This window comes from Anser brachyrhynchus (genome assembly GCF_964034855.1).
Source record: "Anser brachyrhynchus genome assembly, chromosome: 9".
Classification (NCBI taxonomy): domain Eukaryota; kingdom Metazoa; phylum Chordata; class Aves; order Anseriformes; family Anatidae; genus Anser; species Anser brachyrhynchus.
The window spans coordinates 18351932-18368317 of NC_137703.1; the positions used below are offsets into that span (position 1 = coordinate 18351932).

At 39.8% G+C, this 16386-nt stretch overlaps 1 protein-coding gene across 1 annotated transcript in view; it reads left to right on the forward strand.

Annotated features, from left to right (window-relative positions):
* The window catches only part of LOC308200070 (uncharacterized protein), a 434369-nt gene that overhangs the window by 33022 nt on the left and 384961 nt on the right, over positions 1-16386 (forward strand). Inside the window, exons 2-4 of the mRNA XM_080605164.1 lie at positions 8903-12572; positions 13894-14684; positions 16211-16381. The gene's annotated coding sequence lies outside the window, so the exon portion shown is untranslated. The remainder of the gene's footprint in view (positions 1-8902; positions 12573-13893; positions 14685-16210; positions 16382-16386) is intronic.

Genomic DNA, 16386 nt, shown 5'->3' on the forward strand with positions numbered 1-16386 from the left:
AATGCACATCTTGCACCCATTAACAGTTCAGTGATGGCTCTGTGCCCCTTTAGAGATGGGAAAAAGAGTGTGGGAGCAGTTTGGAGTCCTAGCATCCGTTATCCCTTCTGCCAAATTGCTGCAGTATGGCAACCAGATGGGAGTTATGCCATTTTATCCTAAAGAATGAGCCCTGCTTTCAGTAAGGCTTTTACATTAAGGACAAGATCTTGGAACCTGCAGCACGGCTCTCCCACTGGATTTGTGTTTTCGATTTTTAGGTATTTTATTAAAGACTGTATAATGGAGGATTTATTTAATAGAATTTATTTAAAGTAAAATGGTTTAATCTTGTAAAAGATGAAAGAACAGAAGAAACAAAGGATATGCAGCAGATGGTAAAGAGTAAACTCAAAACCTCATTGTTTGATAAAGGTACTGATGTTTGTTTATTTCTGCCACATGCTTTCAGCTTTCCTCATCCATTTTGCATGTTAGTACAGGTGAAAATATTTAATTAATGTTTACATATTATAGTTGCCGTAGTTTCAATTGTGGTTAAACACTTGAGATGCACTGTTCAAAACTGCATTATGTAAGATGTGTATAATTTGTGTACAACAGTGAAATGCAGAAACACTCTTGTTTATCTGAACAGCTTGCCCAGCTTATCTGTGTGATTATGGTAAATGCATGTACAAATGCAAGAAAAAAGCATGAAAGTTATGAATACTTTTTCCTCAGAAGTTTAGCTTTAGAAATCTAATATCTAGACACCATATGAAATTTCAAGTCATATGAATTCAATTCAGGTGGTGATCAACTGCTGTTGGAAGTTTTCTTAAGCATTGGGTAAAGGCATTAGCCTGAAGGTTATTTGCAGATATATTCCATGTACAGCTTCACATATTTGCAAAACTTTGCCAGCAATGCACTGAGTCATTTCATCCACATCTAAATTTGGGCAAACCATTTGCTTAGGTATTTTATGCCATCTGTGAATGTTCATCTGCAGTTTATATGCCAGATGTGTATTGGCAGCATACATGCTACCAAAACCAAGGGTCCAGAAATGTAATATTAAGTTGAATGTTACACATAGGTAAAGAATCTTTGTAGTCTGTGATTAGTTTGCTAAATGAATACATTAAATTCACGTATAAAGAACAAAAAATATGTTCACAATGTAGACAGCAAGATACATGCAAAAGGAAGACCTTTTTACAGGTGCGTGAGCAACAGCAGATGGGAAACAACAATTCAGTTCATCTGCCATGGTGGCATAGTCATTTTCCTCTGACCTGAGTGTTGCTATTTTCTTGCAACATGCTTTGCATCATTTAATCTTGGCTGCCTTGTGGTGTGTAAGCCACCATTTTGGCGTAGGCTTCTCTTGATGTCATTACTGAACCAACTTTCCTCTCTTGGTCACTGCAAGGGTTGAGAAAAGACTACTATATACACTATTTTAGCGTAATTTCTATTCGAAATACGGAAGAGGTAATATGCAGTTCCCAGACAGGATGCCGGAGGAAGGGAAATTTACCTTCTCTGATGTGCTCACCACATGATTACAAAGCCCCAACCTTGAAAGAATAGAGTTTAATGGATTTAAGGTGTTTTCCACATTCTGCATTTGTGGATAGAGTAGTGAAAAGGGTGAATTTTGATAGCTCTTCAGTAGTTACTCCATTAGCAACAGAACAGGTTGGCCTAGCATAGCCTCAGAAAGAAAAATACCCTGAAATAGTGATTGAGTTAATGCAGTGAGATACATAGGAGAGGATATGGTGGAAAATTCTCTAAAGGTTGAGGCTGTGTGGGTGGTATGCATACAAATCCACTTAACAGATGAGTTACTGTAAGGCGTATTCTTCCCACATAGTGTATTAGAAGAATTGAGTTATACTTTAAGGGAGCATAAGGTCTGTGCTAATAAAAGCCTAACCCATAGGTCTGGTAGGCAAGTTCATGCAGAGCTTTGTGTGCTCGTGTCTAAGTTAGGTAGCCTGGTACCAGCTGCAATCTAAATTTAACGTGAATATCTTTGCATTAACCACCTGTATGTGTGACTGCAGCAGGCATTCCCTACGGCAGTATTTCATAGCTGGTGAGTACTCCCTCATGAGTAGGCATGAAATTTTGCTAATGAGTCCTGAAGCTTCCTACATTTTTCCTCCAAGAGTTGCTTGCTGTTGTGAGATGTCAAAAGTCTGACTGAAGTGAGGCCCAGACTGACAAGAATTGCATAGCCCCAATACTTCATATATCCCAAAGACCACCAGCAGTTCAAGTGTGACCAGAATCTCTAATTCTGTTTGTGGTCACGACTCATTAGCCTTTGTTTATTTAAACAGTGACACTCCTAGATTCTAGTTGTAAGAGTTTTAACACTTGTAAGAGTTTAGCTGTAGCTAAAGGTAGATATAGCTAGAGCAGCCATATGCATACAAGCTACATGCAGCCTGGAAAGGTAGTTTGGAGTTGTGAATTACTGTTCTCGCTATCTTCATAGACTGAAGTCACGAGAGACCCTACCTATGAATCCTTTAGGAACTGAGGATGCTGTAGACTAAGCTCTTGCTCAGAAAGGCAGAGTTCTGTTGGGCGACTTGCAGGATTATTTCTTAAAGCAATATTCTTGTACTGTACAACTTAAACGCATTTTTTCCTGAAGTTTGTGGACTGCTTATGATGAATGTGGAGAAGCAGCTATAAAAATGGTGGCCTTCGTACCCCTTGCTATAAGAATGTATAGATTTCCCAGAGTACAGAGTTGGAGTACAATTCCTCACTATGCTTTTGAAGAAATAATTGCTGTTGTGCTATTTCAGAGGGTGAGTTCTGGTCACTGGCAAGCTTCAGCACTAGTGTAACAGAGCATTCTGACTAACAATGGCTGTTTTGGGAAGCCTCTCTGCAGTGAGAGCCAGGAACTACCCAAAGCAGAGGCTCCTAGGCCCTTGAGCTGGCCTTGAAACTGCTGCCTTCTCTTTGCATAGTTCTGTATTTTTGCTGCTATCTCCTCATGGGAAGCCTTGCTCTGATGGAACTCCAAGTGGTAACCCAAGGCTCCCGATACACACACTAATTTCAAGTCATCACACAGACGGAATGCTATAGCAATATTGCTCCAAGAACGCTCAAGAGAAGCCTTTTCTTGCTACTTACTGACATGCCTTCATCTGTAATTCTGTGGTTCAATATCATGACTTCAACCTTGCATAAATACACAGCTGCCACCATTTTTTATTGCTCTTAAGAACACGGTGGTTTTGTTTGGATTGTGTTGGATGAAGCAGTTTGACAGATCAGGTATCCTCCTGGATAGGTTTGCAGTGCTTGTCTAGAAGATTGTGATGAATGTAGTTATGGTAAGATATATGAGAACATTCAGTGGCTTAATTGTTCTGCATTTAATTAAGATACTTAAATGCATTTAGTTTTATAACTTAAAGCTGATTCTCCTTAAGGGTACATCTGTTCCTTGGGGATTCTAAAAGCCTAAGTAAAGGTTAAGAGGTATGTAGTCAGGGGCTGTGATGACTGTAGAGGGCGTAAAGTAAGTTTGAAGAACAACTCTTGTAGACATCTACGTGCACTGTCTGCAGGATATTTCAGCTGTAGTAATTGTATGAACTAAAATTTTGCAGTTTTCACAATGGTACAGTTGTATGCTGTAAGTATACAGGATCAATCCCAGCCAAATTTTGCTGTGGTGTTCACTGTTTAGCTGGAAAACACTGAAAGTCTAAATGACACAGGTTTAAGTGGCTTTGCATTTGAGAAGTTTGAAGAGGATTTGCATAGAGACTTCACAACCTTCAAATTTATGTCTATAAAAATAGATTTTTCTACACTGTGCTGCAACGCTGCGAAGGCCATCCTTACAGAGGTGCTTTTGCCAGCCCGACTCATTTATTCACGTACCCAGTACAATGCAGTATGCCTTGGGCGTTGTCTTTGACAGTAGTCTGGCCTTGTACTTTATAGCCTTCCCTAACTCCAGGGAGAGCAGTTTGCCATGAGGCTGCTCCTGGCAGTGAGCTACCACACAGTGTACTGTGTAAAAGCTGTGAGGGCATGAAATCAATTTTTCTCTGAGCGTTACTGTTGAGCCCTCCAGAGCATGGGTATGCAATTAACAGTGGATACTTCTCTTAAGCCCCAGTGGAGTTTGGGATGAAGGGTTTTGTTTCTTCCATCCACACAGGAATGCCTCTGCAGGAACACACTGTTCCTGAGCACTTACCATCCACAGAAAAACTCCAGCAGAGCTCGGTGGAGCCTTTAGTCTAGACTAGCTGTTACGGCTGAGAGCTTAGGTACTTTTTCTCTTCAGACCGTTAACTTCCCCACTTTGGCCAGAGGAAGAGGATCAGATTGCTCAGGTGGCGATACTGATCTTTTGACTCCCTTTATAAGCTCAAAGTTTCTTGTCACAATTCTCATTCTTCTGTAAGAAGAATCCATAGATCAGCTTTCTGTACCACAAGCTGCGATGGCATATGCTCTTGAAATTTTGAATGCTCAGTGATACAAAGAGGAAAGCACCTTTTTAGGAACCAGTTCTAGCCTGGTTTTGCGAAGTGATGGCAACCACTTGGGTTATGTTAATCCACATGGAGGTCACCCAAGAAGATGTTAAGATTTTGGGACACCAATATTAATGCTTTAAACTAAAATATTAAAAGATACTCTTTATACTTACATTTAAAACAGGTGATCAAGTCACAGTAGTTTAGTCATGACTTATAGTCACTTAACCCTTCTCTGCACACCACCTTTAACCTCTGCTTTCTGTGTTTGTAATATGCTTAAAGTTGCTATTCATTTTATTCAACTTCAATAAGCTAATTATAAGAGTAATTTTAAATTATGACCTGATTTCTTGAGAAGTCAACTTACCTGGTATTCTAAATGTCATCTCTAGAACTTCCTTTAGTATTTAAGACACTTTCTGTTTCAATTGTTACCCTTACAATTCTGAACTCTCCACATGTGCTTGTTAATTACTGAGTTCTCATACTGAATATTCTACCTCGAGTTAAATGGGTGATATAGGAGCATTTTCAGTGCATTGTGCAAGTGCCTTACACTGTTTAGGATGTCAAAAGGCAGAGAATACTGTACATCACTGCAGCGCAGCATATAGTGTGATACAGAATCAGAAAAATTTCATAAAGCAAAATTGACATTAATGTGCATTTTTCATGTGCACTGAAGGACTGCATACAGGGAGCTTGGTTGTAGATTAGCATGTAAAATATGTTCTGGCCGTACTTTGTAAGAGGCAGGCTTTAATGGGTTTTGGACCCCACTGGGTAGGAGGTAGTTGAGCCATTAATGTTTAATGACATGGAATGCTTGTTCAGAAGATGGTGCAGTTAGCACCTGGAAACCTTAAGGTTGGAACCTGGAAGCTGCTGGTGGCCCCCGATTGTGGATCACTAACGTTGCCAAGATCACATTTCTCATTTGTGGCTTCTTTGCAGTGTACTTTTCCTTCTGCAATTATCTACAGAGTCCGGCTGAGGTAGGCTTGCAGGGTTATTAACAAATGTAGAAAGCTGCCATGTTATCTATTAATAGAACCGAGATTTTTCAGGTCTGGATAAAGGTAAACACATAACTGGATTGAAGCTTTACTGATATAATTTGCTTTTTGGGTGGAAACACTTCAATTCTCTGGGCATTTATTAGTTACCTTTCTTGTCTGTGCTGTTTGTGTGTATATGATAGGCCAGGCAATAGCTTTTCCTTCTACTCACAGTTTCTAAGTATGGAATTGGAAGTAGGGGCACAGTCGCTGCTGGCCAAGACCAAATCTGTACAAGACGTAAATAGGTAGCATAAAAAGTTGTATTCAATCGGCTTTGCCTGGACTGTTTTAAAAGAAGTTACTATTACTTGTCATTAGGTTTTTCACTTCCTTAAAAAAAAAATTTAAAAAATCATGTTTTGGAGAGAAAATAATGCAGGAAAAATAGTAATAGAAAAAAATAGAAAAATAGAAATAATAGAAAAAAAAATAGAAAATAGAAAAAATAGAAAAAAATATTGGGTGGCAGCATTTTTATAGGCCATAATACAGCTGCAAGAAGGAAGGACAGTTAAAAAAAATCAGTAACTGGTGTAGGAGTGGGTAAAGAAGTGAGCTCATCTGCTGACAAAAAACAGAAGGACAATTCCGTAGAAGCAGGGAGCTAAAAAGGAACGTAGCAGTACGTTGTTAGGATAAAATTTGAGGTGTGTACAGCAAAAGCACAGTCAAAGTAGTGATATACACAAACCTTAGTGTGAGGGGTACCGCACAAGTGTCTGACACTTCCTCTGTAACAAAAATGGCCGGGCACCTTGGGGGTGACAGATGAAGATTCTCAGCCTGCTGTACTGGTTTCATTCAGTGCTGGTCAACAGTGGCTAATATTGTGATAGCTTTGATTGCAGCTTCTCTGAAACTACTTGGTAATATCCCAGGTAAGGGTTAAAATCTAGGCTAGACATTGGAGTCTGAAGCCATGCATTAGAGAGGCTCAAAGGCATAGCTAAGTCTGTCATTTTGTCTCTTCAGCTGGAGTTGACAAGGTGCTGACAGAAGTCTAAGCAAAGCAAAAACCTAATGAAGAATGGGCAGGAAAATCAGGCTAGAGAACCCAAGGCACAGTACCACTGTGCCTCATTGGAATGAGGCCTGTTCACTGTCATAAAATGGGCTGAATACCCTCCTTTGCAGTTACAAGTTTATGCAATTCCAGTCACATCATCTGAAGACAGGCCTATAACTGTTCAGGTTTGGACCAGTTTATTAGATCATAGCATGTTTTTCTGCTTTGCCATCCATTTCCCTGTCACTGTATAACCCTTACAACACAAGTGATTCCTGCCCTGTGCAGTAGCTTTAAGTTTATCTAGTTTTACTAATTTGGCTGCTCTCCCTGGTCAAGTTTACTCTCCAGGATTGCTAATCTGAGATGCATGGGTCCCATACATGTGTTCATAGGACACAGTTTCAAAACAGGTCTGCCAGTGTTGTCCTGCTCCAGCTGGCACTAAGAACTGCTTGGACACATTCAGTTCGCTAAACACCAGCCAGGTGTTTAGTAATACACTAAAGTAAGGATTCAGTCATAGCTCTGTTCTTAATTGTACCAGAGATTATGGTCAAGTCATGTAACCTTGTATTCAGAAGCATGTAATGGCTTCAAGGTTCGTTGAAATAAACTTTAAATCTAAGCCTTGAACTTTCAAATACAGTCTGTATTAATATGTATTGGGATGGAACCCAAATTTACTTTCAGAAGTATTGATCTGTGAAAGCAAATGATTACATTCAAGGACAGCATGTGTTTCAAGACCAAAAATGTAATGTTGCAGGACCTTAATTATCCATTTAACTTTCCCATGCATAAACACAGCTATACATGCTTGTGACGATTGCTGTTTTTCATAGCAAATTTTTAGTTATCTACTTACTTTACTTCCCAGAGAAATTGCTGTGTTCTAGGATCCTGTCCAGTAAGTCTGTTTTCCTTCACAATCTTTATAAAACCAATTAGCAGAAAAGCATTGTTAGAACAAAATGGGTACAACTGTGTTTCAGGGGAACAAAATGGGTACAACTGTGTTTCAGGTGAGAAGTATGTAGCTGGTAACACTTATTTCATTGGAGCCTTTGAGAGAAGAGTAGGTATGTAAGGGATGATGGAAGACAGAAGAGCTCAGTGTTTTCTGCTGGAGATGAGGACTGTTATAGGAATAAAGAAATACATCCTTTGGAGAGAAAATTGACCTTTGGGTGGAGATGCCAAATGTAGGTTTGCCATATGTTAGTGGGCTTAGAGGACTAATGGACAAGGTAAACTTCAGAGAAGAGTTCCTGGAAATAAGGGTAAGCTTTAATATGGACAGCAATTACTTTCAAAACCCTGGAAGCAGCGTGTCTGACTTTGAAAAGGCTGTGTGTGGTTGAGGTTGCTACATAGCTAAACTGATCCACATCAACCATTTTAAACGGTGAAATGGAAGTAGTTTATAGTGTATTCAGAAAAATCTAGAGGGTTAATGAAAGCTGTTGGTTGGACCTGAAGTCTGGGAGCTATTTATAGTTCTGAAAAACCCGTTGTGTTCAGGAGTCTGAGTTTGTAGCAAGCTTATGACTGTTTCTAATGTGAAAATACTGTCATGCCTCGCCTTCTCTGAATGCAGGGAAGGGCTTTACTTTTTCTTTGAAGGTTATGCCTAAAGTGGTTTCTACATAGATGAAATGATTCTGTCAGACTGAAAGATCATTGCCCGTTGTTTTCACCATGCCCTTTCCTGCGTTCTCCCTAGATACTTAACATGAATTAAGAAAACTGCACAGAACAAGTTGCTAAGCATAGGAATCATAGACTATCCTGAGTTGGAAGGGTCCCACAAGGACTATTAAGTCCAACTCCTGGCTTCATAGAGGACCACCCAGAAATCAGACCATACATTTGAGAGTTGTCCAGATGCTTCTTGAACTCTGACAAGTTTTGTGCCGTGACCACTGACTGCTCTCTCGGTGAAGAAACTTTTCCTAACACCCAGCTTGACCCTCTCCAGTCACAGCTCCATGCCGTTCCCTTGGGTCCTGTTGCTCCAGAAGAGATCAGTACCTGCCCCTCTGCTCTTCCTTGTGAGGAAGCTGCAGGCCATGATGAAGTCTTCCCTAGCATTCCTCTAGGCTGAACAAACTAAGTGACTTAAGCTGCTCTCATGTCTTGTTCTTTTTGAAGGTTAGCTCTTTTCTTTGTTCTTTGAACAAAATCTTTGAAGTATTTAGTATGTTATCTTAGCATGTGGCTTTTAAAGGATGTGCAGGAGTGCACGTCCTCTTTGTATCATCTCATTTAAGCAATCAGTAGTTCTTACAATTATTCATTGTTCTTTCTCCCAGGTCAGTTGTCAAGCACAGTTATGATGTAGAATAGCAGCCTTGCTGAGTGTGAAATGGGACAGATACTAGACTTCTGTTCTGCAAGGGAATTACTTGCTCCAGTAAAGGCCTAGTTTCAAGGGCTTCTAGCACGACTAAACAGAAAAAGTAAGTGCAATGCATAGGCAATCTTATGCATTAAATTAAGATACTCATGAGATTAGTAACTTCTACCTTGTAGAACTGAATCCATGGCAGATTTTATGAAGGCATTCAAACGTGAATGTGCCTTCATTCTGGTTTGGAAACCGCCTTGTGTACACAATGACAGGAAGTCCAGCCTATTTCTCCCTAGAGCTGGACAGCTCTTAGAGCATGTTCTGGTTGTGGAGCAGGTACATTTTCAGATGCCATCTGTATATGATGGAGATGCTGAATCAGGGGAATTGGAAGAGCTATCCTTATACTGCTTATCTTAAAGAAATAGCTAGCCCATAGTGCCAATCTGGAAATGTGGTTTTGGAAAAGAAAATGTAGGTCATGACTGTATCCTTTGCTTTAGAATGTAAAGTAAGCACTTAAGGTGTTCTACAGAGATGAGTTTACCCAGTTTCAAAGGGTATCCCTATTCAGGCACTCCAAGTAGTCCTCTCTAGACCATTTCAGTTGGATTACCCTATGTTGACTAGACTAGCTTCTACTTTCCAAAACGAGATACTTGACCTTTTGTAGTGTTCTATAGGCACAGGAATGGTATTTTGGGACTTCATTGCATCTTCTACCACAGGTGATATAAGTAGGGCTTTAAACCACAACCCATAAAAAATGATTGTGCTGTGCATTGCCTCAGGCATCCAGTATCACGTGGCCAATCACCAGTAACTGAAATAGTTGATATTCATGCAGGAGGTTGGAAGGACTGTAAGGTATACATTGTGGTGAAACGGTTGCATGACTTGCATATGGAGTTTTCAGCCTTAAGGCAAGAGGATACCATGTTTGTGGTTAATTGCAAAGTAGTGTATGCAGTCTGTCAGTGCTTGAAGTCCATGTCACACAGTTTTGTAGCATGCACTGCGTGCTTTCTGTCATGTTTTTTTTCATTTCCACAGAACCTCCCACTGCCCCTACAAATAATGCAGACCTCTGCTGCAGAAATGAATTTGTTTTAATAAGTTTATACTAATATGATCAGTTAAAAATAACCTTACAGAATAAAATAACAACAACAAGGATTAGCTGTTTAAGGTTTGAGTCCTTCCTTTTGTATGAGTTCATTGAGATCTTGCATAAGAGCCAGTGGCTTCTCTGCATAATATTCAGGCAGAATCGAATTTTTAATTAAATTCTAAGCTTTAAACAGATGTAATTTTTTTTTTCTAGAAGGACATTGTGTGATATGAGACAGCAACTGCATAAGGAGCTTCAAACATTTTGAAGCATATCTTTCTTTAGCTGTTAATCTTTGGTTGTTCAGACATGTTTCCTTTGAGATACTCTGGTGGTTTTCTCCTCCTGGACAGCTGAACGCCACCACAACTGTTCTCTCACTCCCTCTCCTCAAAGAAAAAGGGTGAGAAAATATGATGAAAAGGGTTCAAAGGTTGAGATAAGGACAGGGAGATTGCTCAACAATTATTGTCACAGGCAATACACTCAGAATAGGGAGATTAATATCATTTATTGCCTATCACTAGTGGACTAGAACAGTGAAAAACTAAAGCAAACTACAAATGCCTTCTTCCCCACCCCATCCACACTCTACTACACTCTCTTCTGTCTGATATTGGGGAATGGGGTTGTGGTCAGTCCCTAACTCTGTCTCCACCATTCCTTCATGGCCCCTGTTCCACGTGGAGTCCCTCCCACAGGAGCCATCCTTCCTGAACTGATCCTGCATGGGCTGCCCACAGCAGCAGCTCTTCAAGGACTGCTCCCACATGGCTTTGTACCACAGGGTCCATCCCCCAGGAGCAAACTGTTCCAGCATGGGTCCCCACGGGCGGCTGCTCCCCCCAGACCCCCTGCTCCTGCGTGGGCTCCTCTCCACGGGCTGCAGCTCCGGCCCGGGGCCTGCTCCTGCGGGGGCTCTCCATGGGCCGCAGCCTCCTCCAGGCCACATCCACCTGCTCCACCGGGGCTCCTCCACGATCTGCAGCGTGGAGATCTGCTCCATGTGGGACCCATGGGCTGCAGGGGGACAGCCTGCTCCACCAGGGGCCTCTCCACAGGCCGCGGGGGAACTGCTGCTGTGTGCCTGGAGCACCTCCTGTCCTCCTTCTGCACCGACCTTGGGGTCTGCAGGGTTGCTTCTCATTCATTATTCTCCCAGCTGCTGTTGTTCAGCAATATTTTTTTTCCCTTTCTTAAATATGCTCTCCCAGAAGTGCAACCAGCATCGCTCATTGGCTTGGCTCTGGCCATTGGGGGGTCCCTTTTGGAGATGGCTCTGATCGGACATGGGGTAGTTTCTGGGCTCTTCTTATAGAAGCCACCCCTGCAGCCCCCACTACCAAAATCTTGCTACGTAAACCCAACAGACACCTTGATAAGACTATCAACAAATAGACTTCTCAGCCACCAGACCAATATCAAGTGTAAAATCCATCTTCAGGACAGTGTTGAAGTACAAAATGATCAAGTTGCCAACTCTTGCAAGTTACATGTAAATCTTCATTCTACTTAGCTTCACAGATGATATGTGGATACTGTACCGAGAGTAATTTAAAGGCAACTTGTTCTAAATTTGAATACTAGGATCAGACCGTGATGCCAACAAAGCCATTTCACAGGGAAAGATGCTTCTTTCCTCTGTGTTGCCTTAAGTTCATCACCCTGTTGTGATGGAATATTTACAAACTCTGAACGCTGATATTTGAGCCATGTTATCACAAACAGTTGCTGTGCTTTTAATTAGCTGTTAGCTGATAGGAACCTTGTCACACCTCGTCTTTGGAGGCATCTAATGTACAATCCAGACAGGAGTTAATACAGCATACTTCACATTCATCTGAATGTACTGAATTAAATGAAACTGGTTGTCCAAGACTGTCTGAATGGGATGGTCTAATAACAGCTAATTTTCTCAGGACAAGAAAAATGCTAGGAAACTGACAGCTCAAGGAACATGTACTTTGACTTAGGTGTTTTATTCACATACTGTGATCACAGTGTTTTAGGGACAGGAAAAAACTCAGGTTGAGCAGCAAGCAAAGAAGGCCTAGAAAGCTTGAAAGGATTTTATAAATAATTTACCTTTGTAGATGTGTACAAGGCTAATGTTTTTGAAAACGGTGATTATTTGCAATATATTTTGCACAATACTCGGATTTCCTTACCGTAGCAGATATGTCCAGGGAAGGTTGAAGTGAAAGCACCCAAGAAACTAAAATGCTGGTTATGGATGGAGAGTATTAATGGGGGTCACAGTACAGTCTTTCCCAAGGAGAGCCAGAGAATGAGTCCAAGAAACAGTGTCTGAATAATGCTTGGCTGCTAAAAAGCTGAATGCTTTGAAATTCAGGTCCTGGGACAGCCTGAATTAGATGAGGAGCTTCATCAAATCAGCAGAAGTTGCTAGTTTTAAAGCTACAAGTGCAGATTTAACAGCAAGATATTCATGACAAATGTACTTCAACAAGATGGAAAGCCGTTTGGTATGACTGAGGTTCCTGCAACTTGAATCTCCAAGGTAAAATGTGCTTCTTGCTCAAACGTGTAGTAGAGCACTCAGGTGGAAGTAACAATTTAGTTAGGAATTACTAACTACTCTTAACCTAGCATTACATTCCCAACCAAGTGCACGTGCCTTTCAGATCAGAGTACCTGAAGAGCTGATGGGTTCCCAAACTGTTTGTGTAGTAACAATCTATTCTTATTTACCTAAGAAGGCAAGCACAGTTTAAGAAGTAGAAATGTATCCCTACTCTCCCTGCAATAAAACCTTTGGTGGTTGTAGTATGACTTGTGGAAGCTGACAGGTAGTTCTCCATGCACTTCTTCGTTTGCTGTTTAAATGGCTTTGTTGTGCGTTGTGACTGAGTGCGGTCTAGAGGCATTTAACACTGCCTAGTTTAGAGCATGATTCAAGGCAAGCTGAAATCAATGGAGTTGATGTGATTTCAGTGAGCTTTGAATCAGGCACCGTACACTGTCCCATGTTTTATGGGACAGGAGCAGATGCAAACTGGACACCTTTAAGCAGCTTTTCAGGCTTCCTTCTTCAAGAAGATAGGAAGTAATTACTGTCTAAACCAGCTTCTTTTTCCTGATGTTGACTTAAAAATACTTTTTTATTAATGTACCTTTGTATGTAACAGGCAGTGCAAAACTACTTTGGATTCCAAAAGTCTGCCTGTAGAAAATGTATGTCTGCATACTTTGGTGCCTGAAGGCAAAACTGCAGAGCAAAAACGAACTCTGACACCTGTTTTTGAATGTCCTGCTATATTCTGTATGAGAATGAGTTGACTTGCTATTCAATTATACTTAGAAGCCTAATTTGCCATACGCACCTATGAAGGGTTACTATAAATATCAATAGCTGATCTTAGTTCAAAATCTTTTGGATGTTAAAAAGCAGCAATCATACTTCTAGCGCATCTGGAAACCCTGTGTACTTGGGAGATACTCTGACTTTACTATGGTGAAGCCATAAAAATATGTATAGTGTATCCAGGCCAGTAAGTAACTAACGTTATGTCTTTCTGCATCTTGAAGTTCAGAATGCTGAAGTCAAATATTTGACTTCAGATTTATAGTTGATTTCATCATTATATTTGATTGCAGTAAGTGCCCTTTGTAGAATGTCAGAAGATTCCCTGTGTGTTAAAAGTTTAAAAGCAAATGAAAATATATATTAAAAAAAAAAACAACTATTTCAGGCTTTTCAAGCCAACAAGCTCAACTTTTCATATTTCAAATTAATTTAAATGTATAAGACTCTTGTGAAGGTAATACTCAAGTATTTTGAATTCAAGTGTAGTTTTACCACATTTTTATTAATTTTTCAGAAATATGTTTGTGCAATCATACAGCCCAGAATATCTCCGATTCTTGAACATTAAAAATGTAAGTAGTTTTTATGAGTGTTTGCCTGACATTTGTTGAAGTATTAAGCATCCAATATTAAGTCACGGTGTTTAAAAAAGAATAAATTATGGGCTGTCTAAAGTGAAGCATGTTTGTACTTTGTGCTTGATTAGTGTTGAATGAGACATGAACTGAAATCCAGTTGTAACTGTTTCGATTTTCATTCATTTTAATTTGCATTAAAGTCCAGTTTCAACCAGTCCTTCACTACATCTCTGTCCCATCAATCCCACTGTTACGCTGGCTAAGCACTATATGAGCAAGAGTAGCAGAAGCAGCTATTTGTTTCTTAGTAATTTGGCTACAATAAAGTGAATGGCCTAAAGCTAAAAACAGAAGAACAGAAGATAGTAATTTGAGTCATAGCAACTGCCATATCAGGAAGTTACTTAAATGATCTAATTAAATACTTGAAGCAAGCATTTGTGTTTTAAATTTTGTAAGTTAAGAACATACCATGCTGTTGCACAGCTTTGTTTGATGACTATATAGTTCACCTTGAAGCTAAGAAAACTTAAATTTCAGAATGAAGAAAGGACAGTGTCTATGCTTTAATTTCATGCGTTATAACCTGCTTGGAAGGAACAGTGCCCCATTTTCCTTTTCTCTGTTTGGAAAGGCTTACATCATGAGACTGCAGGGAGCATCACTCTCTCAACAGGGGCTGTAAGTGCTGCACAGCCACGCAGTACGTTTCTTACCTCTGTCCAATGTAGGTGTCTAGTAGAAAAATCAAGTGCATGTTTAGGACTGTTAATTTTCCTGTCTGTTCACAGGTTGTATATTTAAAGGTTGACTACAGATGTCAGAGGCAGGCTTCCACTATCCTCTGTAGAATTTTACTGCAGAACCACAGTCTTGTGGTAGTTCAGTTCCTCCATTTGGCACTACATATAAGCAGGAGCTTAAACTTGTCTCTGCAGGGCTGTGAGATAAGAAAGTACTTTCAGAGAAATTCAATTGATAAATTCAAAGTGAAGTTGTTTGTATTCCCTGGAATAGCTGCTTCTGGAAATCTTTCATGTACTCATATTAGCAGGATGAACGTATTTCTATTATCATAAGGGAAGAACTGCAATAGAGCACTAATGTGTCTCTGATACTTTGATTCAGCGTTCACTATTCAAGTATCACATATGATCTTAGGTAGATTGCTCTGACTTTCAATGGGAATATAGTGAATTTGTGATGATACTACAGAGGTAGAGCTCTGAAAATACCAAATACTGTCAACCGTATGTTTTGTGTGTGCATTTTCTCTCATAAATATGTAGAGACGGGAAATATTTTTCACATTTTTTAAAAATCTTACAAATGAATTTGAGGTTGAAATTCTTTTTCTGGGATTTTGCATTTATAACATTTTCTTCTAAAGAAAAACAGCGTAAGGGAAGACTGCCAAAAATGACAGGAAAAAAACAACACCACCCACAAACTTTAAATTTAAACCATTTCAGAAAGCAGATTCCTTGTGATGAACTGGGTCATTAATTTTTCATTAAAAATACAGATATTTTGACCAGTTCTTATTTTAACCCAACTTGTAAGTATGTTAAATACTTCTAGTGTGTCATTAGAATTTGAAAAAATAGTGCTTAAAAAAAAAAAAAAGAAATACTGTTTTCTTGTAGATTGTAGTAAAAATTTTGTTACTAACTTTTTCACTGGCACTAGTGGGATATTTGTACCACTGAATTCCTAGTTAATTGGAAAATGCATTGAAACGTAACATTTCTTGAACAGGTGGTTTAAACTGGCCTTTTTGCAAAGCTTTTGAGGATCAAATAGTTTTTCACATTAGATGTACCGAAAACATCTTAGGTAGCCAGCTGAGATTTTGAGACCCTGGTTGAGTTGAAGAAGCAGGACAGAGGAGGCAGGTTTGAGCAGAGATGACTAGTATCACCAGGTACTTCACAATTTGCTTATAAGTAAAGAAAGAAGGCTTCTTCCCTCAAGGCTCGGAAATGAATCACTGAAGCGGAGGGCATAGTGTCATCCAAGAAAAGAGACTTACCCTTTGTGCCAGAGCCAGCAGTTGAGCAAATTAAGTAATTCTTCTAATACATGGGTCTGTTATGTAAAGAGGCAAACATCTTCAATTCTTAATGTTTGACTACTTCAACAGTGTTGAATTTATACTTAGCTTGACTCCCCTGTGATATGTGATACATAAAGCTATGATTATGATATATTAACCAGTCATTTAAAACTTCTGATTGACTAAAACTCTTTTAGTGTTCTTCAGTTTGAATATTCAGAAGTCACCACTAAATCCCTAACACTGCTGGTGACTTCCAGTGATTGACAAGAAACTATTACAGCTTCCTCTTCAGCATCTGAAGATCAGCATCAACAATGCAAGCCTATTAAAGTCTGCCAAACTGTTGAATGAAACACAACCTTAATGTATG